The sequence below is a fragment of the Rattus norvegicus genome, chromosome 1 (assembly GCF_036323735.1).
Source record: "Rattus norvegicus strain BN/NHsdMcwi chromosome 1, GRCr8, whole genome shotgun sequence".
Lineage (NCBI taxonomy): Eukaryota > Metazoa > Chordata > Mammalia > Rodentia > Muridae > Rattus > Rattus norvegicus.
Window position 1 is genome coordinate 214877543 of NC_086019.1, and position 23799 is coordinate 214901341.

A 23799-nucleotide genomic window follows, 5' to 3' on the forward strand; every position below is an offset into this window, starting at 1 on the left:
TAAAGAAATGGCTAACCAATAACCAGCCCAACTTGAGACCCATTGTATGGGCAAAATCCAATCCCTGACATTATTAATGATACTCTGTTATGCTTTCAGACAAGAGCCTAATATAAATGTCCTCTGTGAGGCTCCGCCCAGCAGCCTATGGAAACAGATGCAGAGACCCACAGCCAAACATTAGATAAAGCTCAGGAAGTCTCACAGAAGAGCTGGGGAAAGAATTGAGGCTGCCAAAATGGATATAAACTTCACAGGAAGACCAACAGAGTTAACCACCCTAGAATCTTGGGGGATCTCAGAATTTTAATCACCAACCAAAGAACATAAAGGGCTTAGACCTAGCCCCCTCTGTTGTGGTAACTCTCCAACCCCAATAAGACCATGCAAGGAAAACGCAACTCAGTTGTATATTTATAAACTGCACACCTACATTGGGCAGATATGCTTCTACACCATTTTCTTCCCCAGCTATGAAATTCTTACTACTTGCAATTTCTCCAGGCCATGTGCTTCTGCTCCATATTCCTTCCAACAGCTCTCCCTCTGTCCTCTATTCCCTATCTCCTGTCACTCCTCCTCTTCCCCTCCTCTTCCTTTCTTGCCCAGAAAAACCTACCTCCTCATTTTTGCCCAGTGATTGGCTATTTTTCATCTTTCTTAGCCAGTCATATAATTAAGGAAAATTCCTCTACACCCTTCCCCATACATATGTAGCAGATATGCACTTGATCTTCATGTGAGTCCCAGAACAACTAAAGCTGGAGCTGTCCCTAAAGTGATTGCCTGTCTGTGGAATCTGTCCCTCTAACTGGGCTGACTTGTCTGGTCTCAATGGGAGAGTATGCACCTAGTCCTGCAGAGACTTAATGTGCCAGGGTTAGGGGATACCTGGGGTTGAGGGAAGGTGACTCCACCCTCTCAGAGGAGAAGGGAAGGAAGTAATAGGGTGAGGGATTTGTGAAATAGGAACTAGGAGGGGTGTCAGAGAACAGGCTGTAAATAAATAAATAAATAAATAGAAATCAGTAGCTCTTTTTTATACAAATGATAAATGGGCTGAGAAATAAATTAGAGATTCAACATCCTTCACAGTAGGCACAAATAATATAAAATATCTTGGTGTAACTCTAACCAAGTAAATGAAAGACCTGTATGGCAAGAACTTCAAGTTTGTGATGGACAAAATTAAGGATGATATCAGAAGATAGAAAGATCTCCCATGCTCATGGATTAACATAGTAAAAAAGAACATCTTAGCAAAAGCAATCTACAGATTGCAATGCAAACCCCATCAGAACTCCAGCACAATTATTTACAGACCTTAAAAGAGCAATTCTCTACTTCATAGGAAAAAAAGAAAAGAAAACAGGTTCACCAAAACAATTCTGGGCAATAAAAGAACTTCTGAAGATATCACTATCCCTGACTTCAAGCTGTATTACAGAGCAATAGTAATAAAAACTACATGGTATTGGTATAGAAAGAGACAGATTAATTAGTGGAATAGAATCAAAGACCCAGAAATAAACCCACACACCTACAGACACTTGTTTTTGGCAAAGAAGCCAAAACCATACAATGAAAAAGAGAGAGAGATCATCTTCAATAAATTGTGCTGGTCTAACTGGATGTCTACAAGTAGAAGAATGCAAATAGATCCATATTTATCACCCTGCACAAAGCAAGTCCAAGTGGATCAAAGACTTCAACATAAAAATATATGCACTAAATCTAATAGAACAGAAAGTAGGGAATAGCCTTGAACTCACTGGTACAGGAGACAACTTCCTGAACAGAACACCAAAGGCTCAGGCATTAAGACCAACAATTAATAAGTGGAACCTCATGAAACTGAAATTCAAAGGACACTGTCAATAGGACAAAACAGAAGCCTGCAGATTGGTAACTATAGGTTTGAATTTTTCAAGACCTACTTTAATAGCTATCCTTAAATGCTTCAACCTCCCTTGTAGCCCACCATCCATCAGTGGAAGTGGAAAAGAAAGACTAATAGGAAATAGGGGTTGTGGACCTGTTTGGAAATAGTTCTTCGGGGTCATTCCAGTCTGTCAGCAGTCCAGTCTTCGAGCAAAACATCAACATGAATCAGTCCAATCCACTCAGCAATTACCACTCAGAAGTCAGCGATAGCAGTTCAATCCAGAAGAAACTTCGAGGCTCTGCCAGTTGGCCAGAGTCTGCAGAAGTGACTAGAAGCCACTGGAATATCACAAGAAGTTCTTTGGTGAGCTAGTGTCTATGAAGTCATGACAAGTGAAGAACAGCAACATGACGTAAGACAACTACCACAAGAGTCAGCAGTGAAGACTAGCAAGGTGGAGCAAGGCGAGCCGATGCCAGAGCCTCCCCCATTGTCTGTGGGGTCATGTTTGTATTCTTTCTAAACATCTCGTGTCCTTTCATGTGTCTGCTTCAGCAAAATATCCTCTCAGCTATGTCTGCTTCAGCAAAACATCGTTTTACCTGTCTGCCCCAATAAAACATATGACATAACTGAGTTTCCAAAGAAACCAGAAATCTCTACTTCAGAGAACCTTAGTTTTCTGATCCTTCTTATAATGTACCATGGTAGAATATTGCAGTTTTTCATGACCCAGTTCACCCAAATATCTAAAGCATAACAAAGTTAGCAAAGACTAGAATTTCAAAAAAGAACGCATAATCCATCCTGTTGTAATTTCCTCTTGAGTAAAGATTTTAATCTGTTTTTGAAGAACATGTTTTTATTGTGGGTGATTTTAAAAAATGTATAACTTGTAGCTACGAGGTAACTTTCTTTCTAAATAGAAAAACTGTCTTAAAGGTTAAGAGAAAAAATAAAATGCTGGAATGCTGGAGCCTGCATTTGCTTCAATATCTCTCTCTCTCTCTCTCTCTCTCTCTCTCTCTCTCTCTCTCTCTCTCTCTCTCTGTGATTTTTCCCCTTTTCTTTTCTCTAGTCACTGGCTGCCATAGGCAGCAGCCCGCATTGGTTACTACTATCTATACCGACTCTCATCAGCCTCTCTTGGTGCTGACCCCCATCAGCTGCTTTCATCACTAACTCCAGTTGTGGATGCCGCACCAAGCTGCCTGACTCGGCTTACCCTCTGGTGTCAAAGATGGTCTTTGACACTCACCCAGCCCACCAGTGAGAAGTGGGGCCACCTCCCCAGAGCACCACAGCCAATGAGCCACCCTGGACATCCAAGTGGTCCCTGACAGCTCCGACCTGGCAAGAAGGTCCCCACAATCCTGGTAGTAATATGAGACACAGATATTGACACTGATCCCTACTGCTGTGTAGCCACAAACTCAGACAAGGCCCTCAGTTGCAACTTGGGCTGGGACCTCATCATGGCCCCAGGCGGTAGGGCTGGCCACTCACAGCAGCTGCTCCTCTCCACCCTCTGGTCTCCAGTTCCATTTTTCTTCATAAAATGCTCAAACTGCTCCACTTCTCTTTCTCTCCCATCTGTCTACCTCACACTCATACATTGTGGTGGCTCCCACTAAAGACTGGCCATGAAACTGGAGGGCCCCTGAGTGACATTGTCTGTCCTCACTGCGTGGCTTGGCAGCAAGTGGGTGTCCTGTGCCACGTGCTGGAGGTCAGATCTGTGGGTAATATGGGGGTTCTCTGTGCCACCAGGGCCATGTGCTCTACTACACTACCCAGGCAAAGTGCAGAGCTCGCTCTCCCAAGTACTGAAGCCAGCGAGGGGTAGAGCCAGCTCTGCACAGCACTGGAACATCAATGTGGTCCTAGGTAGCAGCCCAGCCCAGGGACATCTGCGTGGTCCTTAGTGGTAACATGAACCACAGACAATTGACACAGGCCCTTGCTGCTGCATGGCCATGAACCTAGACATGGCCCTCAGTGGAGACATGGGCTGGGATTTTATCATGGCTTCGGAAGTCAGAAAAGTCTATTCCCGTCAGTTATTCCTCTTCACCCTTGGGTCTCTAGTTCCAGCTCTTTTCATAATGCTCCACTGCTCTATTCTCTTTCTTCCCCATCTGTCCACCACATACTTGCACATTGTAGTGACTCCCACTGTGGGCAGAATCAAACTTTGAACCTCCCTCTTGATGTGGCAGCAGGTGGGCATCTGGATGTCTGTCTGCCTGTGCTACATGGCATGGCTGTGGGCAGACCTTTGGCTGTCTTCCCTCACCCATGCTGTGTGACATAGAGACAGGCAGACCTCTGGGTATCCTCGACCAGTCCATGCCTTGTGGTATGGCTGCTGGTGGGCCTCTGGATGGGTTTCTGGGTGTACTCTTGTAATAAGTTTTAAGCTAAATTTTGTTACAGTTTTTTTTAATCACACCCAATAAACTTACAAACCCTGAGATAGTTTATAGCATAACGCTAGAGATATGTTTAAGAGCAGAAAGCCTTTATCATAGAGATAGAGGATTTTTAGGAGTGGAATAGTAGAAAAATCTTAGCAATAAGAGACTTGGAAGTGTTGAACAGAGGAAGTTAAATGTGAGAGAGCTGGGATTACTTGTTTGTGCAGTGGCAGAAGTTATACCATTTGAGAGAATGTGGGCCACCTTTGACCACTGAGCTGTACTGAGTACAAACCATTTGCAGTAAGACAGTGAGACTTCTGTGGGTCAGAGAAAGGGTAGTAAAACCAATCTGCTGGAGGGAGAGTTCCTGTAAGCTGCAAAGAGGAGCTGAGAGGCAGAGAGAAGCCCAGGAGGACATAGAGAAGTTATGGGACGTTCATGGGAGACCTGAGAGAATCACAGGCCCAAGAGGGCATAGAGGAGTTATGGGATTGCAGCTCCTAGAGGAAGAGAGCTAAAAAGAAGGGAAGCAGAGAAGGTGACTGTCATGGTGACAAGTATCTCAACACGGGATATCCCCAAGTGGACTGAGAAACTTGTGAGGCAGAATGTCCCGATTCACACAGCAGAGGCACCACTTCCAGATGACAAAGGCCCAGTGGGGTGAGAGGAGCATCCTGGAACACCGTGTGACTTTGGTAGTAATAGTAGACAAAGCAGGCAGGTCTGGGATAACACTGACCCAGTGGAGTAGAAGAGGAGAAAGCAGCTGAAAAGGTGGGAGCCAGCAGCTCCTAGGAGGAATGGGAGAGGCTTTGAGGGAAATGCGGGGTATGAGTGTCCAAAGCCAACCATGAGAGAGGGGGCCCATCCTCAATGGCTACCAAAATTGATAATCGTTGCATCTAAATGGGAAAAAAATGAGGACATGTGTGGTGAAATTACAGGAAAACCATTATATCTAGGGTAAACATTAGAATGAACTGAACCCCGAAAAACCACACAGAAGCATATTTATTGATTGTTACACAAATGTAATGTTTGTAGTTCAATTCACTGAAGCTAGGCCTCCTTACTGCTTCAGAGCCTGTCTAGAGCGACCCTCTTTGTTTGATCAACCCATACAACACTGACATTGGATGCCCAACATCATAGGCTCAGAGAAAAGAGGGGGAGACTTAGGCGGTGTGGCTCAGTAAAGAGGGCTTCTCTCCACGGCAGTTCTTGATTGAGAGACAGTCCTTGCCTGTCTAAACTGTTCATTGTGGGAAAAGGATGCATTCAACTTACTCAGGGTGGGCCAGAGATTAAAATACCTTCTGCAGGATGGGTGTCTGAGAAGGGAAGTTTATTGGCTAAACCCTCAGGGCGGCCCATCTAGGTACCTCATTAGCCTGGACGCTGTGGTACAAGACCAGTTGCCATGGTCCTCTTAATGGGGTGTAGTGCTCTAGGACAGGACAAGCCGATTCAAACGCCACTGTTCTCAATCACGAGAATTGCCAGGATTTCTTAATCTGCTGAACCTTACCAGTTTTTCTGTCTGGTAACATGGTAGGTAACACTTGCCCCACAGGAAAAAATCCCTTCCTGATGGAAAAAAACAGGAGTGTTTAATGAAGAACTACAAACGGAAAGGCTCCAAAAACTAAAGTGAGAGAAAGGAGAAAGGCTCTCCGAGGTGGAACAGAATGGGACTGATGGCATCTGGAACTCAGAGCTCTCTGGCTGCAAGCTGCCTCTCAGTTCTTACCTGCCATTCAGAGGGGCAACACCTCAATTCCAGGGGATGGTGCATGAGCTAGCGAGAGCTAACATGGATGGCCCAGGACTTAGAATTTTCTTGTTGTTTGTTTGCTTAATTTTTGTTTAAATGTTTGGGGCAAGTTGTTGCTGTTTTGTTTTGCTTTTTTCCCTTATAGTAGGAATAACTCGATGTCAATAATTCCTTCATGGGGAAAAAAAATTAAAACAATCCCAACTTCTAACATGAAAACAATCACAATCAGGGCATAAAGTACTAAACCAATCCTGTTTAAATTTCCAGAGGTATTAGTCATTCGTTATGTAGAGGATGTTCCCTCCTCTTGATGCTCTAATTAATGTTTAAAAGGAGGCTTAATTCTCATAGTAAATAAACTGAAAGAGCAAAATCTATAATTTTGAACTATATAATTGGATACACTCTTGCCTGTTTATCATTCCGAGGATTCGGCTCTTTAAGTTGTTTTCTGGAAACTCTCAGTTAAGTTCTATAAAAAATGTAATACCTGAAACAGAACGGGTTATTAGCTTATTAAATCATGTGATCGCTAAGGCAGTCGCTCACAGAAATAATCTCTCACTAATAAAGAGCCTACAAAAGTTATTTGTTCAACACTGTTAATAATCGTCAGGTTGTATTAATATGCCATGTCCGTGTTCTGGGTTACCTGGGACAAATGATCAAAGGAAAAGAAACACTGCGGGATGAATTCAGACTTCTCAGCAGGGGATCTGCCTCTCAAGGGCTGAACCCTGGCAGCTCTTTTTATTGTTACACAAAAGGCACTTTCAGCAAGTCAGTTTCCACACACCAAAACTTTATCTGACCTAGAGAAAGACCCATCACCTGAGCAATTCTCAGTCACACTTCCTAGTTTGCCAAGCATACCTTTCGACTAAGTTATGCAAAGGCTCTAGGAATTCTTCAACAGAATAATCCCATAAAATCTCAGATAATAATCACTGACAAAAGAGTACTTCAAAGCTTAGATTCTGTGAAGCCCTGAATAGGTTTGACCCCCATAAATTCATATGTTTCTATGCTTGGTCACAGGGAATGACACTATTTGGAGGTGTGCTTTTATTGGAATAGTTTTAGCCTTGTTGGAGGAATATGTCACTGTGAAGGAGGCTTTGAGGTCTCCTAAGCTCAGACTCTACCCAATGGAAAGGACAGTCTCCTCCTGGTAGCCTGTGGGAGACAGTCCCATTCTACTGCCTGCAGATCAATATGTAGAGCTCTTGACTCCTCCAGCACTAAGTCGGCCTGCATGTTGCCATGTTTCCTACCATGATAATAATGTGTAGGATTAATGGCATCCCGAGTCCGCTTCGCCACTGGGCTCGGCCTGTTTAGGGAAGCAGGATGCAAGAAGTTTGATCAGGCCACCGGGCGGGTGTTGGGCTGTGAGAAGCCGCTGAGGAACACTGCTCTGGGTGTGGGGAAGTGTAGTATGAGCACAGGGGTACCCGGGCCTGCAAGGAGGCCGGGCTGTCAGATTCTCAGGCTGCTGGTCGTCCGGGCACTACTTGAGTGGTGCAGAAGAGCTGAGAACAGAGTGGGGACCTCCGGACTGGATCTAGCCTGGGGCGAAGAGGAAAGGAGGTGGAGCACGCTTCAGCTGGTCCCACCGGGAGTCTTTGGCTAGAATGTGATGGCAGGCTTCGGTTTGGTGGCAGTGTGCCGCTGAGAGTGCAGGGAGGCCTTCAGCAGGAAATTAAGCCTTGGCTCTGTAGGCGAAGGTCTTCTCTACTGCTCCCTACAGCGGATCCCAGGAAAGGGGTAGCCCATGGTTTCAAGGCATTTATTGTCATGGCGGAAAATGGATGAGTAAAACCGTCCCCACCTCTCAGAGTCTGCTGGGGGTGGGGGGAGCAGCCCCAGCATTAGTCTTCTTCCTTGTTGGTTCTTCTTGAGGCAGAGGAGGGGAAAGAGCATCAGCGGAGAGCAAGACTTTAATGAGATATTTAGGGTTGCTGTATAACAATAAGTTTACTTATCTAAGTCTGTTACTATGTTACTGTAGCTGATTTACTTATCTATGTCTAAGTCACTATGCTCTGCTACTGTAACTGACCCACCTTCTGTGTTCCTCTGAGGCCAGAAACTGCAGTCTCTGACACTTGGTACCTCATTCTAAAACAGCAGGAGATAAAGTAAAGGATTGATTTCGAGAGCTTTTCCCCTTTTATCCCTATGCCTCTTGCTTGTCAGTCTAGGGGGAAGTTTGGAGCAATAAACTTCTGTTGAACCAAGAGAAATGAATAGCACTTGCAGAAAAAAAAAGCTTTTACATTGGCAAATATGCGTAAACTTATGTAAGTTCATATTGAGGTTCATAAATGCACGTTTCTACATTTCCACTCAACTCAGTTGGGCCTAATTTACATGCATTCTCAAAATTACATTCTCTCTCTCTCTCTCTCTCTCACACACACACACACACACACACACACACACACATGCATACATTCTCACAATTATATACTTACACACATATCCATACTTACATATGCATATGGAGCAAAAGACCAAGCACCAGTGCAGAAAGAACTCACTCATTCTGGATGAAAAATGGGCTCCAATCTCTATTGCATAGAGAAAAAAAACCTTCTACCCTTTTAATGCTAAATGAATTGGACCCAAGTTTGTAAGAAAAAAGCTTGTTCCTTTTAATAAGACTAAGCCTGCCTTGTTATTAAGAAGGACATGTTCTGTCCCACAGTAAGGAGAAGTCTGCCTGCTCCTTCTGCTCTCTGTAGCGTCTTCTTTTTCCTTTTTCCCTCTGCATTCAGCACATTGCTCTCTTATGTTACCTATAGTCTCTAAGTTATTCCACTCTGCATTTTTCCTCTAATCTTGCTCTCTTCCTGCTCTGATGTCCCAATAATGCTTTTACTCTCGATGCCTTTTCTCCCAATACTATGCCTATACTTCTAAGTTCTTCTTGAGTTCAGTTCTGTCTAAAAAGTGTTCTGTCTAAAAACTTCTCAGCTCAGTTCCTCTCTCACATCGTTTCTTCTCAGCCCAGATCTTCTTGCTCAGTTCTCCTTAGCTCTCTTCGGCTCAGTTCTCCTTAGCTAAGCCCTTCTTAGCTCAGTTCTAACTCTTCTCTTTGTCCTCGGCACTTAAACATCTTTCAGAATACATGATCACATGTTACAAAGTTCATCACAAGTTCATACAAAAATATCAAATCGTAAATTGACATAGAAGTTTCCGAGGCAAGCCATCTCAGGATGATCACCTGCTAGTTATTAGCTTGTTCTGCTATGGCTCCTGACAGTCTGGGAAGGAAAGTTCATTGGCTAAGCCTCCAGGCCTTTGGGTACCTCACTGTAATGGAGATCTATCCTGAGCCTTCATGACCTGTGGTCAGTCCTCTACATGCGAAGGAGCTTGGGGCATTGCCCTTACATGACCAATGGTCACAAATCTATGGAGGGCTGCGGGCTATTGATTGGCCTGGCTTCCTGGGAGTCAGGTGAAGTCCCTTTCAGAGCACCAGGGTTCAAACCTCCTCAACTGGGAACCAGGGTATCTTTCACTGCTCCACAATAATGGACTAAACCTCTGAAACTATAACCCAGCCCCCAATTAAATATTTGCCTTTATAAGAGTTGCCTTGGTCACAGTCTCTTCACAGCAATAAAACCCTAAGACAGAAGATGGTACCAGGGCCTGGAGTATTGCTGTGATAGGTCTGACCATACTTTTGTTTGGAGGAATATGAACTTTGGGACCATGGATTAGAAAATCAGTTGAACTGTTTAAATGGGGCTTAATAGGCCATCCTAGTGTGAACATAGAAAAAAGTGGTGCTGAGAGTGATTTGAACTGTGGGGGTCTGGCTCAAGAAGTTTCAGAAGAGAAACTTGTGATATTTTGGTGATGAATATTGCTGCTTTTTGCCCTTGTCTGGAGAGCCTGCCTGAGGCTCAGGTGAAGAGATTTAGATGAGTTGTGTTTACAAAGGAAATTTCAAAAAATCCTAGCATAGACTCTGTTCTGTGGTCCACTCTTATAAAGAGAATTTTGATCAGACATAGCAAACTGAAAAAGGAAAATTACAAAACATAAGATTCAAAAGAATTAAAGTGGCACCAGGAAGTGGAGTGGAGCTAAATCATATGCTCAAGGATATTAAATTAATTTCAAGTAGTGGTGACCTTGGGGCTTATCGTTTATGCATTTGCAGTTTAACAAGGGATAGGTATGTCATATTAGGTGTCTTCACAACCTGGTTATTGTCTTCATTTGGACATAAGGAGATATGTTTGAGTGTCAAATTGACAAGGAGTGGATTGTGATGGCTATTCTTGATTGTCAACTTGATTGTATCTGGAATGAACTACAATCCAGAAAAAGAAAGCACACCTATGATCCAAATCTTGAGGCTGGGAGGGAGACACAGTCTTTTGATCTGGATCTTGACATGAAATAACCACCAAGAACAGCATCAGTAGAAGCTGTGTTATCTTGTGCTAGGAGGAAAAGTTGGTAATGTGTAAAGGCTACCCAAATGGTACTGGTTTTGAAGGCATGAAGGGGCCACGGAGAGCAGCTGAGGCTTGACACTGTGAGAGTCCAAGAGAGGCAATTGGAAAAGAAGTAGCCTTAGTGTCTATTGAAGGCCCAAGACTGAAGGAGTCATGCAAAGAAGTTAAGGCTTGGCACCATGGAAAGAGCCTGTGAAAGCTCTTGGTGCAAGTGCAGCCTAGTTACAGCAGAAGATCCCAGCATATTGGAGGCTCTAGTACCATGGGATGACCACTAAGAATGTCAGTAGCAATGAAATGGAATCAACCAGAGCCTGGAGTACTACAGAGGGCAGAGCTGGAGAAGTGACCCCAAGCCCTTTGGAGGAACCCAGAAGGTGTGGATCCCAGACATTGGAACAAAAACCTATGAAGTTGAAATTGCCTTGGAGATCCCAAGATGTTAGAAATGTCAGAGCCATGGATGCCTGGCAAAGAAAGCTACTAGTAGGGAGGGGAACCAGTTCAAAAGAAAGAATTGTGCTTCAGTCAACAAAGCTGGAAGGAGTTGGACATCAGACACAGAGATGCAGAGTTTTGTGTTTGTCCAGCTAGTTTTTGGTCTTGCTTTGGTCCAGCATTTCATCATTGTGACATTTTAGAAGAGTAATAAGTCTCCTGTGATGCTGGAAGTGTGCAGTCTGCTTTTTTATTTTGATTTTATAGGGGAACTACAATTAAGGAATTGTGTGAGTCTCTGAAGAGACATTGAACTTTAAACATTGTTGAGACTGTAATAGACTATTGGGACTTTTGAAGTTAGATTAAATGCGTTTTGCATTATGTTATGGCCACAAGCCTATGAGGGCCAGAGAGTGGAACATGGTGGTTTGAATAGGTTTGTCCCATGTAGATTCATGTGTTTGAATGTTAGGATATAGGGAATGGCACTATTAGGAGGTATGGCCTTATTGGAATGGATTTGGCCTTGTTGGATATGTCACTGTTGTGGTAGGTTTTGAGACTCTTATGCTAAGTCTCCAAATGTGTGACTTTAAAAGAATTGCATTGGTCATGGTGTCTCTTCACAGAACTAAAACCCTAAGACAGAAGTCATCACTCCAGATTCATACCAAATATAAAGGTTCTGCTAAAATTCTGCTAAATGTGTCTTAGTTTGGGTTTTATTGCTGTGGAGAGACACCACGACCAAAGCAACTTTTATAGAAGCAATCATTTAATTAGGACTGGCTTACAGTTTCAGAGGTTCAGTCCAGTAACATCATGGTGGGAAGCATGGCAACATGCAGGCAGACAGGTGCTGGAGGAGTTGAGAGTTTGACATCTTAAAGCAAAGGCAGCCAGGAGGAAATCTGTGTTCCACACTGGGTGGGGCTTAAGTATATATATGAGACCTTGAAGCCCCACCTCCACAGTGACACACTTCCTCTAACAAGGTCATGCCTCCTCTAATAAGACCACACCTTCTAATAGTACCACTCCCTATGACCAAGAATTCAAACACATGACTATATGGAGGTCATACCCAGTCTACCACACAATATTACTTGGGAGAGATAGATAGATAGATAGATAGATAGATAGATAGATAGATAGACAGACAGACAGATAAATGGCAGACAGACATATAATAAGGGTCCTCTTTTTGAGATTTCATAATATTACTCCATGGCTAATGCCTCATTACATCTTTTTTTTTTTTTTTTGGTTCTTTTTTTTTTTTGGAGCTGGGGACCGAACCCAGGGCCTTGCACTTCCTAGGTAAGCGCTCTAACCACTGAGCTAAATCCCCAGCCCCATGCCTCATTACATCTTAAAATAGAGATTGCTTTTAATTCTTTTAAACATAGATCTTGGAAAAGACAAAAAGCATGTTTGCACACAAATCCCACATGCTCCACAAAAAAAGATTGTACCTGGTTGTGCATCTCAACAGCCTAAACTCACTACAATCAATCAGCTTTTATTGGACATTTCTCAGCCACTGAATGTTTTAAGTGACTCTGCTGTTTATTTAAATGTAGCTCATAGTTTTTTTGGATGGAGTAAGAGGAATCAGAGTCTTATGGTCATAACTGATAGCTTTGAAACCCCAGTTTGAACCTCCTCATTCAAAACGAGTGTCCTTAAGGAATACTGAGGCTCAACACTAACTGACCTCGTATATAAATTAGCACATGAAGGATAGAGGTGCACTGAGAATGGAGATCAACCTAAGTTAAGAGAAATGAAATTTTGCAGAAGGATATTGAAAGGTGTAGGGAGCGGCGCGGCAGCTGTATGATAATGAGGTGAATCTGGCGCCCTCCTAACAACAGTACTGAGCATGTGTGGGGTTTTGCACCTGACGTCAGTCTGGCTGGGGCGGTACTATGCTAAATGGGAGTTCATGCCGCGCCAATCTCTGGAGGACAAGTAGCTGGGATGGCAGTGGGGTGACTCGTGCCCCACCAATCCCTGAAAGAAGATTAACATACTGTTGTGTATATAAGCCCAGCGGCTTTGCCGCTCAGCGCGGTAACACTAAAAGCTGTAACACTTGGAGCTGTAACACTTGAAGCTGTAACAATTAGGGCTGGCTGCTGCCGCCTCCCTGTATCAACAAAGAAGGTGTCCTGCAGTAAAGGCTGTTGAGAAGAATCCAACCATGTTGCGTCTTCCTTGCTGGACGAGGTGGGCGCGACAAAGTGGTGGCCCGTACGGGGACGAGGACATCCTCGTGGATCTCAGAACTCTTCAGATTCAGGACCAGCGACGTCGTCCGGTAAGGGACGATAAAGTTCTCTGGAGGTGAGCAGAGACGATGGAAGCCTTGGTTTAGAGGCTAAAAGGTCTGCAGTCTGCAGCAATGTTGTTTCCAATGGATCCTTTGTGGGTAAGGCTTGTAATTTTGTTTATTTTTTTCTTTGTGTGGGAAGCCGTTAGAGCAGTTTGGACAGGTCAGAGGGTCCTTGCAGAGCAACAAAGTATGTCAGAGGGAGTAAAGGTCTTGAAAGAAAAAAAGAAAAGGAGATAAAAGGAACAGAGAGAAGGCAGAGATAAAAAAAGAAGATAATCAGGACCAGGAAACAAATAAGATATATTCTTCTTTAAAAGCCTTGACCTTAGAAATGTCAGACTAGAAAGCATCACTGACAGTTTAGAGAAAGTGAAACTAAAGGTAGAACCGTCGGGTCCCGGGCCTCCCGCAGAGCAACAAAAGGAAGCGCAGGACTCCACCTCAGTTCCACCACCAGACTCATATTGACCCCTCGAATGGGAACTCAGGTGGTGGATACAGATTTTAAAGGCCCCAGTAAGCAGAATTCAGAAGGATCACAGAAATTGAAAGCATGTGCAAAGATAAAGATTTGGGGTAGTGGTAGTGGTCAAAAGGGGACACGGTAATAATGGTAAAATGTTTTTGTGTATGTGTTCTTTTAGAGTTATGTTAAAATCTAGAGAAGCAAAGTCGATTCTCATAGATGCTTTTAGTCTTTGGACCCTGACTAGAGACAGTTTACACCCTAGGCAAGAGAGAGAATGGGATTGAGAAAAACAGTCCTCCCGAACTCTCTACAGATGCTTTGGCAGAAGAAGGAAATGAGCTTCAACTTTTTGGAGCTCTCCTGGGAACAGAAGGAGGTGGGAGACGTCTTGCCTCCTTGCTAGCTCCTATTGGAGAAGTGCTTGTTTCTGGTTCTGGGTTCTTTAGGTAGGATGTCTGGGTTCCTTTGGTGGAACACCATCTAGTTCTTTTCCTCTGTGTCTATTGTTTGTCCTTGGTGCACCAAGCTGTGGATGTATGTCAATTTATGTCTGGGTTTTGCTTCTAGTTGCTTGAATGTTTTATGTTTCATGTTTAAGAAAAAAAAAAGGTTAAAACTTTAAATGCTGGTTGATTCACCCATTGATGTAGCTTTAACTCCTTTCAAGAAAGGAACAAATAAATAAAAAGTTTCAATTGGCTTTTGGAGCCTGCATCTGTAGCTAGAAGCCTAAGTCGGCTGGGCAAGCTCCCCAGGGGGGCTGGCTAAATGTTTATACTAGCCGCCCTAGAAGCGCCTATACAAAAGTGGTTAAGGTGCTTGAAAACAATCAATTGTTCATAGCACCTGAAAAGGTTCAAATGGGCCAAATGGGAGAATATTTAGGAACTAAAATCACTTCTCATAGCACTTCTCCTCAGAAAATTGAACTACGAAAAGATCATTTAAAAACATTAAATGATTTTCAAAAATTACTAGGAAGCATAAATTGGATTCAACCCTATATTAAAATGCCCAATGTAGATTTACAACCACTTTATGAGATCCTGAAAGGGGATTCTCAGCTTACTTCACCCCGTGTTTTAACCAAGGAAGCACGATTATCCTTGAGGAAAGTAGAAGAAAGACTAGAAAAGGCAATACTAAAAAGGTACAAGGAAGAGGAAGATCTGCTTTTGTATATACTGAGAACCTTTTGTCAACCTACAGGAGTATTATGGCAACAAGGTCCACTTCTTTGGATTTATCCCCATATTTCTCCTAATAAAACCCTTGAATATTACCCTTCTGCTGTTGCACAGCTTGCTGTATTAGGCGTTAAATCTTGCATTCAGCATTTTGGTATTTCACCAAAGAAAATTATTATACCATATACAACTGCTCAGGTAGAAACATTGTGTACATTGATAGATGACTGGGCCATATTGGGCTGTAGTTTTGATGGAGAGTTTGACAATCATTATCCTAAGGATCCTTTGCTACAATTTTTTACTGAACATCCAGTGATCTTTCCTAAGATCACTGCCTCAGAGCCTTTGTCTGGAGTGTTAGATATTTATACAGATGGCTCCAAAACAGGTGTAGGTGCCTATATGGTTGATTCTCAAGAACCAGTATTAATTCAATATAGTCCAGGTACCCCCCAAATTACAGAATGTAAAATTGTATTGGAAGTTTTCAAAAGATTTCATGATTCTTTTAATTTAATTTCTGACTCTGCTTATGTGGTTAATGCGGTGCACTCACTTGAAATTGCAGGGCCAATTCGGTCGACTAGTACTGTATGTCAAATTCTTTTAGAATTACAAAATTTGATTTGGGCCAGAAAAAATAAATTTTTCATACAACATATTCGAGCCCATACTAATTTGCCTGGTCCCATGACCAGTAATAACGCCCTGGTGGATGCTAGTACTCGTAGAGAGTTTATTTTTCATGCTGCTCCGGTTGATCTCGCTAGAGAATTTCATCAAAAGTTTCACGTACCTGCCTTTACTCTTCAACAAAAATTTAAAATCTCTAGAGCTGCAGCTCGTGATGTGGTGTTACGTTGCCAAAATTGTGTTCAATTTCACCACCCTCCTCATGTGGGGATTAACCCTCGTGGTCTGATCCCACTAAAACTTTGGCAGATGGATGTCACACACATATCTCAATTTGGAAATTTAAAATATGCTCATGTTTCTGTTGATACATGTTCTGGTATTATACATGCTACTCTGATGACTGGTGAAAAGGCTCGTAATGCCATTAGCCATTGCTTAGAGGCATGGGCAGCCTGGGGAAAGCCTGATAGTCTCAAGACGGACAACGGGCCTGCCTACACTGCAAAGTCCTTTCAGGCATTTTGCCAGACAATGCAGGTCAAACGTACTACAGGATTGCCATACAATCCCCAAGGTCAAGGAATTGTGGAAAGAGTACATCGTACCTTAAAAGAGCTTATAAAAAAACAAAAAGAGGGAATTACCAGCGGCCGAACACCAAAAGAACAACTTTCTTTAGCTCTTTTTACTCTAAATTTCTTAATTTTGGATGCGCATGGCCGCTCTGCTGTGGATCGCCATGCTGCTACTACACCTATAACTAATGCAGAAGTAAAGTGGAAGGATGTCTTAACTGATGAATGGCATGGCCCAGATCCCGTGATTTCGAGATCTAGGGGAGCGATTTGTGTTTTTCCGCAGAATCAAGAAAATCCAATTTGGGTACCTGAGCGCTTGACTCGAAAATTACCTTCTGCTCTTCCTGAAGATGAGACTACGAACCCTACTATTGCTACTGGGAATGATAATACAGGTTAATTCAATCACCCTGTGGGCTATTGCCAGATCCTGGCCAGTACCCATGCCAGTTCATAGCAATTCTACTGTTTTACCAACCTTTTTCTCTATCTCCTGTTTGCATGATGTTCCCTGTATAGTGCCAACTGGAGAAATGCCCCAACGGTATGCCACCACTAACGTTTCTCTGTTGCATACCTTATGTTTTACCATTAAAGACTCTTCCCTGCCCTGTATTTGGTTGTGTAGAGCCACATTAGCTAATTGGTTGAATCCTGTGAGTGACAGCTCAATGAGCACCGGGATCATCCTGGCTGCTTTGAGTCAAATCGCCCAGGGAGTCTCTTCACCCAGCGAGGACATGTCAGTCGATAGTTCTGCTGATCTGAACATTACAACACTAATTGTGATGCATAATTGTAGTGTTCCATCACGCCCAGGGCAAGGTAACTATGCACAGAATAACTCTACCCGTCGTAGAGTCTTACCCGCTTGCCCCCCGCATCAAGAGTTCCCACCTAATTTTACCCCATGTCAGAGTCCATTCCATAGAACAAAACAATTCCTACCGGGATTTGAATTTTCCCCTCCTCTTGGCCATGTACAGTATGATTGGAGGGAGAATAAGACTGACAAGCATAATCTCTGGCCTTGGTTTCAATGGGTGCTGTCCAATGAGCAAGGGGCATATACATCCCTGACCCCCTTTGCTAGGTTGATGGGTGAGAACTTCACGCTGTATAATGTTTCGGCTACCAGCAAAAATGATACCAGGTTGACCAATATTCAATATAATAACCTCTTGGAACATAATACTACCACTAGTACTTCAGTATGTGTTAGATCACCTTTTTTCTTTCTGATAAGCACTAATGTCAGCAATGGTGTTTTAAATTGTAATAGCTCTGATGTAGTCTGCTATTTAGCTGAATGCTGGGATGGCAACAATGACACCTCAGTGATGGTCAAGATTCCCTCCTTTGTGCCAATCCCAGTGGAGGCAAACCCAGATAGTTTTCCTATTCTTAATTTGCTGAGAACCAAAAGAGATTTTGGAATTACGGCAGCCATAATTTTAGCCATCGTGCTGTCTGCTGCCGCAGCTACCACAGCTGCAATCGCTATGACCAATCAAATACAGACGGCTGAGACTGTCAATCAGATTGTAGAAAGAACTACAATGGCGCTAGAGATACAAGAAGAATTTAATACTCATTTGGCATCTGGCCTTCTATTAGCCAATCAAAGGATAGATTTAGTTCAAGAACAAATTAAAGCACTGTATCATATGACACAGCTGTCTTGCGTTTCCTCCCTAAGAGGTTAATGCATTACTCCTTTGCAAGCCAACTTTTCTCAGCATTCTCAACAGAGCAAAGAAATCTCAAATTATCTGAAAGGAAACTGGTCCATGAAAGCAGAGCAACTATCCAGACAATTGCTGATGCAGATTGCTGTCCTCAACAGCACTAGGCTGGACCCCATCACAATTGAAGACTTTACCTCCTTTACCTCATGGGTTACCAATGCTTTCTCCTTTTTTAAGGAGTGGGCGGGCATGTTTGCCTGGGGAGCTATTGTCCTCCTGGGATGCGGAGTATGTCTCTGGCTTATTGGCCGTTTAAAAAGAGAACATGCCAGACACAAAGCAGTTGTTTAACAGGCTATGACCGCCATTGACAATGGTGCTTCTCCCAATATATGGCTGGCCTCTTTGATCATTTTTGTCACAGTCATGTGGGGTCATTGTATCCAGGGACGGGCAACTTTCCTCGAGCTCGGACCAACCTAAGACATGGGGCCCGGTGGCGATAGGGTGACCCAATGACGGGTAAGTCCGAGTCATCGTCAGGAACGACCTAAGACAGGAGCAATGACAAGATTGACGTGACACCCAGATCTAGACCAGTCATTTTATTAAACAAAAAAGGGGGAGATGTAGGGAGCGGCGCGGCAGCTGTATGGTAATGAGGTGAATCTGGCGCCCTCCTAACAACAGTACTGAGCATGTGTGGGGTTTTGCACCTGACGTCAGTCTGGCTGGGGCGGGCATGTTTGCCTGGGGAGCTATTGTCCTCCTGGGATGCGGAGTAGCACCTATAAAATTTCTTACTCCTAACGAACCCTTCGCTTATTATTATCTTGGGTTGGAGTGGATTTTTGTGTAATGATAAACCCCTAAGGTTACTTTGAGAGATATGGCTAAAACTATAAAATCCTAATCTTAGAAGAGTACATGTAGCTTTTCGCTATCTGCCTTTGCTCTGGGAAGTGGCTGTGCTGCCAGCCCCCACCCTCTTCAGCGTCCCTTGAATCCTCCAATAAGAGGCACACACACACACACACAGTTGTTCCTTTTTAACTTGCCTTCTTGGTACAGTTGCTGGGCGTTGCTGTCTCCCAACTGGAAAGCATGCCTTTATCAATACTCTTAGCTCCCTATCTACCGTCTGCCCTAAACTTCAGAGGCTGGTCCCATCCGGCTCCTGCCAAACGTCTCTGACCACCTGCCTGTAGTAGTGACCACAGCCCCAGCTCCTCCCAAGACCTCACATGGCTGCTGGGTGCTTCTTCCAGCATGGCAAAACCCCCTCTCTCCTTCTCTCCCTTTGTCCTCCAGGGACCTGGAAGTCCTGTTTGTGCAGTCCGCACAGCAGATGTTCCATGAATGTCTTTTTTTAACAGATCAAGAACCAATTGGGAAACAGAACTTTGGCATCAAAAAAAGTCCCTACAATTAACTTTTTGTAAACTGCTAAAAAAATAATTAAGACATGTAAATTAATTGTAAATCACCTTATAAATGGTCAGAATTAAGTAGCTATGCTAAGTGCAAATTTAATTCATTTACAAGAACAAGCCTTGGACTTCGATTTATGTTTTCAAGGTTAAGCTTAGAAAAAGTAACGTTTTTAGTGCCTGTCTTGATTGTGCACACACCATTCAACTTCTCTTTCTCTTCTATCTCTCCACCTGTTACAGGCTCATCTTACTGGCATCGGGGCCTCTGTGTGTCTTCTGACATTTTCAACTCATTATATTTTTTATCATGAATAATTTACCTGGCCCAGTAATTTGTATGTTTGGGTATGTCCTCTAGCTTGCCTCTTTGATATCTGTGCAGCCTTTGCTCCCAGCTTCCTTGTTTAGCGCTCACTATATTTCTGGCTGGGTTCTGTGTCCTGAGTGAGTACCATGACAAACTTTTCATCCCAGTAAGTTAAAAGCCTTACATTTTCCCCCATGTCTTGAATGGACCTTGAAACCTCTCTTATTATGAAGTGATGGTTGTTAAATAAAGGAATGCAGCCTCAACTGTATTGGTGGCAACAGGTGGCAAAGCAAGCCGGTTCATAGACAGGTGCTGAGGTGTGCGTTGAGTAATTTTAAAACTCCCCGCTATCACCTTGTCCGGGCTGTGCTTTCAGCTCAGCTCCGAGAACTTGCTGCTGGTGGTCCCACTCCCAACATTGCTCTTCCAACTAAGCCAGTTGGTGTTTTCCGGAGAACACCACCGGTTTGCCAAGCTGCAAACAACTGCTCTTCCCCCCCCCCAAAAAAAAAAAAAACGCTGGGAGCTGCTGCTCCAGTGCTACTGGCTAACCCCCCAGCTGTCCACTCTCTTCTTCTGGCCCCTTTAACCATGAGGAAGGAAAACACTAGAGACTTTTATTTTTTAAAACTGACCAGATAACTCAATGGCTGGGCGAAGAATTTCCCTTCCTAATCTTACAGGAGCCTTTTCCATCCTCCTTGCCCTCTGCTCGTGGCAGAGACTACATACAATAGGTGCCCGAGAGACTTACATGTCTGCTGCTTCCGATCTGCTCCACAGCCTGGTCCAAATTCCCAGTCCTCTCTGAGTCCCCTTCTCTTCCTGTCCCGCCTGGAAATCCCACCCTTATATCTTCACACAGCAATTAGCTTCTGCCGTCTTTATTGACATAATCAAGAAATAATTAGGGAACCAGATTTTAGTTATCAGTTCCTCCCCTTACATCGGCGAGATTCAGGTGGAGAAATAGTGTCTGTATTCACGCGTGTACTTCCACGAGGGAAGACTCCCAGCTCCCAGTGACCTGTCAGGGAGTTGTACACAATGGAGTCTCATCGGGGAAGGTGGCAGGGGAGACCTAATTTTTATAACATTTTCCCCAGGAGGCGGGTGCTCTAGGATAGTATAAGAACTAGCTACAAGCCACATGGTTTGAGAGCACACTGGGAGGCTGAATGAAATTCCGAGATGGATAGCAGGGACCGCAGAAGTTGCTTTCTCTTCTAGTCCTTCTTGCTGTTGGTTGGGGATTTGCCCAGTGGGAGGGGCTTATTTGCTCTTCCTGTGGAGACCTGAATATGACCTTATTCTTCCTGTCAGCTGTAGGAAACAAGATCCAGATACTCTTCATATTCTTCAGAAGGTGAACTCCCAGTTCAAAGGGACAAGTCTGAGAGCTGACGAAAATTGTGCATGTTTTCTTCCAGTGACGAAGAAGACATTATCCCGATTACAACCTATGGCAAAGTAGCACTGCTTCGATCCTACAGTACAGGAAAGATGTTCCTGCAAACACTGGCTTTTTCCACTCAAAAATGGTACACACTGCAAGGGATTGTTGAATGAGAATGGGTGCAGTAAAGAAATCAAAATAGCTGCTCCGTGGGTGAAAAAAGGAAAAAGTGTATTCCAAACTGCCAGGGCTGTCTCCTGGGAAAGCAGGGAGAAACAACAGGGGAAAGATTTTCAGGGTTAAATAGGACCAGGAGAAAATGGGCTTGTGAGCTGGGACTGAGGAACCAGTTTGACCTTGGCAAGTTAAGTGATAACACAGTCTTGTGTTAGTGGAAGGGCCACTAGCTCCTTTTGCCAAAGATATGGAGAATGACTCCCTTTTTAGCAAGCAGGAACTTTCTTCAAGCCCCTGACAGAATGGGGGCTTTTATCTAAATGCCCAACTTGGGAAAAGGACTTTCTTGGGGGATGAGACTTTATTTGTCATCTTTATGTCCTTGTCCTTGAAGTAAAGACAAACTCCATGTTCTGTCTACAATGCAACCTACAGTGAAAACATCAATGGTGAATCCTGACACTTGGGTTCTGTACAATCCCTGGCCTCTCCTAAGCAGTAATATCCATTAGCATCCATTCCTGCCAATGGACATACAAAACAATCAAATGACATTGCTTGACAGGCTGTCACTTGACAGTCAGCATTTATGTATGTTGACAAATATACCAAATTATTCATAAAGAAAATGTCTTATTTCTTCAATTTCAGATAGCATTGCATGATGGAGGAGATTTGGAGACACGTAAGAAGGACAAGATGGATTTATAAAGGGAAGGATGGTAACTTTAAAAGCTGAGACAGGGGCTGGAGCGATGACTCAGCAGGTAAAAACACTGGCTGCTTTTCCCGAGGACCTGGGTTTAATTTTTCACCAACATGATGGCTCACTGCTATCTGTAACTCTGGTCCCAGTGGATCCAACACCCTCTTCTGACCTCCCTGAGCACTGGGCATGCACATACATACAGACAAAACATTCCACGCACACAAAGTAAATAAGTTTTAATTTTCAAAAATGTTGAGTGTAAAAGCATTCCAAGAATTCACAATCACAAATGAAAATACACAACGTATGCAAAAATGTGTGTTAAAACACACAAAAAAAACTGTGAAGGATTGACTTCAGTTGATTTTGAAGCTTTTTGTTTATTTGGGGAGGTTGTTTGCTGGTTGGCTGGTTGGTCATGGCTGACATGATCTCACTATGTAGCTTGGCTGTATCCTGGAACTCACTAGCCTCAGACTCATGGAGATCCAGCTGCCTCTGCCTCCTGGGTACTAGCATGACTGACCATTTTAGTTCATTTTAAAGAAATATCTACTTGAGCTTTTGCTCCATTTGTTAAGACATGTCAGTCTGGAAGAACATACATGCATCTGTTTCTGTGTATGTGTATAAAGAGAACATGGGCTTCATAGCTGGAAAGCCAGGAATATATGAAGAGAAGGAAACACAGAGCCCCTACAGTGTGAGCTGGCCGTTGTGGTCTCATAAAGCCACCAAGGAGAAGGGGCAGACATCAGCAATGTTTTCCAAGTGAGTGACTCATCAGTCCTATGTAACAAGGAGACAGCTGACCACCCAGACTTCTCCCTTCGTCTCCTAGCAGATGAAGCCTCCAGATGGCCCTGCTAAATATAATGAGATGATAATCAGGCAGGCAAAGACTTCTAATAATGCAACAGACAAATTCAGCATAAGCCTACTGATAGGACAACAGCCAGAGACAGCGCTGAGATAATGTCACCAGGGCAGGCATTAAGATGCACACTCCAAACAATGATGTCACCAATTAAGCTTAATTACAAACAAAGCATAAGGGTAATGGCCAGAGGCTTGAGTCTGGGTCGCCTTTGAAGTCTTTGCCTTCTTTAAAACAAAAAACAAATCAGTCCATTTCTAAGTCAGACTATCTAACCTTAGCTGTTTTGATGATTTGTGGCCAAAATCTTCCAGCTAATTCCCAAGACCCGGTTTTTGTTCTGTAACAGATTTCTGGCCACAGAGGTGGGGGCTGCGGTTCTCAGCCCATCTTGCAGGAAAGTGTGGCCTAAGGGTCAGCAGTAGTGTTTTCTGGACAATGAGATGCAGGCAAATGTGTCGTGTGCAGCCTCCTCTCTTCTTCTTTTGAGCCCCAGTAAAAACTTCTTAATCATCACAGTACATTAATTCAGTTTGTTCTTCTGTCATCTCTAGGATACTGCCATCATCACCGTGGTCCAAAATGACTCACCCTTCAGCCTACACTCCACTGTTCTGAAAGAGAAGAGCAAATGCTCAGATCGCAAACTTTTCTTTTAAGATGATTCTTTTTAATCACTTGTCTATGTGGGAGGTAGCAGGTGTGCCCGTGAGTGTCGTGCCTGCAGAGGCCAGAAAGGGACACCAGGCCCCCTGGAACTGGAGTTCCAGGAAGTCGTGAGCTCCCTGATGTGGGTGCTGAAAACTGAGCTCAGGTCCTCTGCAAAAGCAACAAGCCCTCTTAACAGCCGAGCCACATCTCCAGCCCCTAAACATTTGATTTGCATGGTTGTGTGTGTGCACACATGACACATGCATACATATCTCAGAGCACATGTGGTGGTCAGAGGACCACTTGCAGGGGTCACGAGATACAAACTTGCAAGTAA

The 23799-nt window shown here is 43.7% G+C and overlaps 1 protein-coding gene across 7 annotated transcripts in view; it reads right to left on the reverse strand.

Annotated features, from left to right (window-relative positions):
- The window catches only part of Slc22a25 (solute carrier family 22, member 25), a 188699-nt gene that overhangs the window by 109706 nt on the left and 55194 nt on the right, over positions 1 to 23799 (reverse strand). For 6 of the 7 annotated variants that reach the window (XR_010060855.1, XR_010060820.1, XR_010060881.1 and 3 more), the window contains one exon: positions 22156 to 23425. The exons of the other annotated variant lie outside the window; for it this stretch is intronic. The gene's annotated coding sequence lies outside the window, so the exon portion shown is untranslated. Of the gene's footprint in view, positions 1 to 22155; positions 23426 to 23799 lie in introns of those variants that run through there. 7 annotated transcript variants of the gene reach the window in all.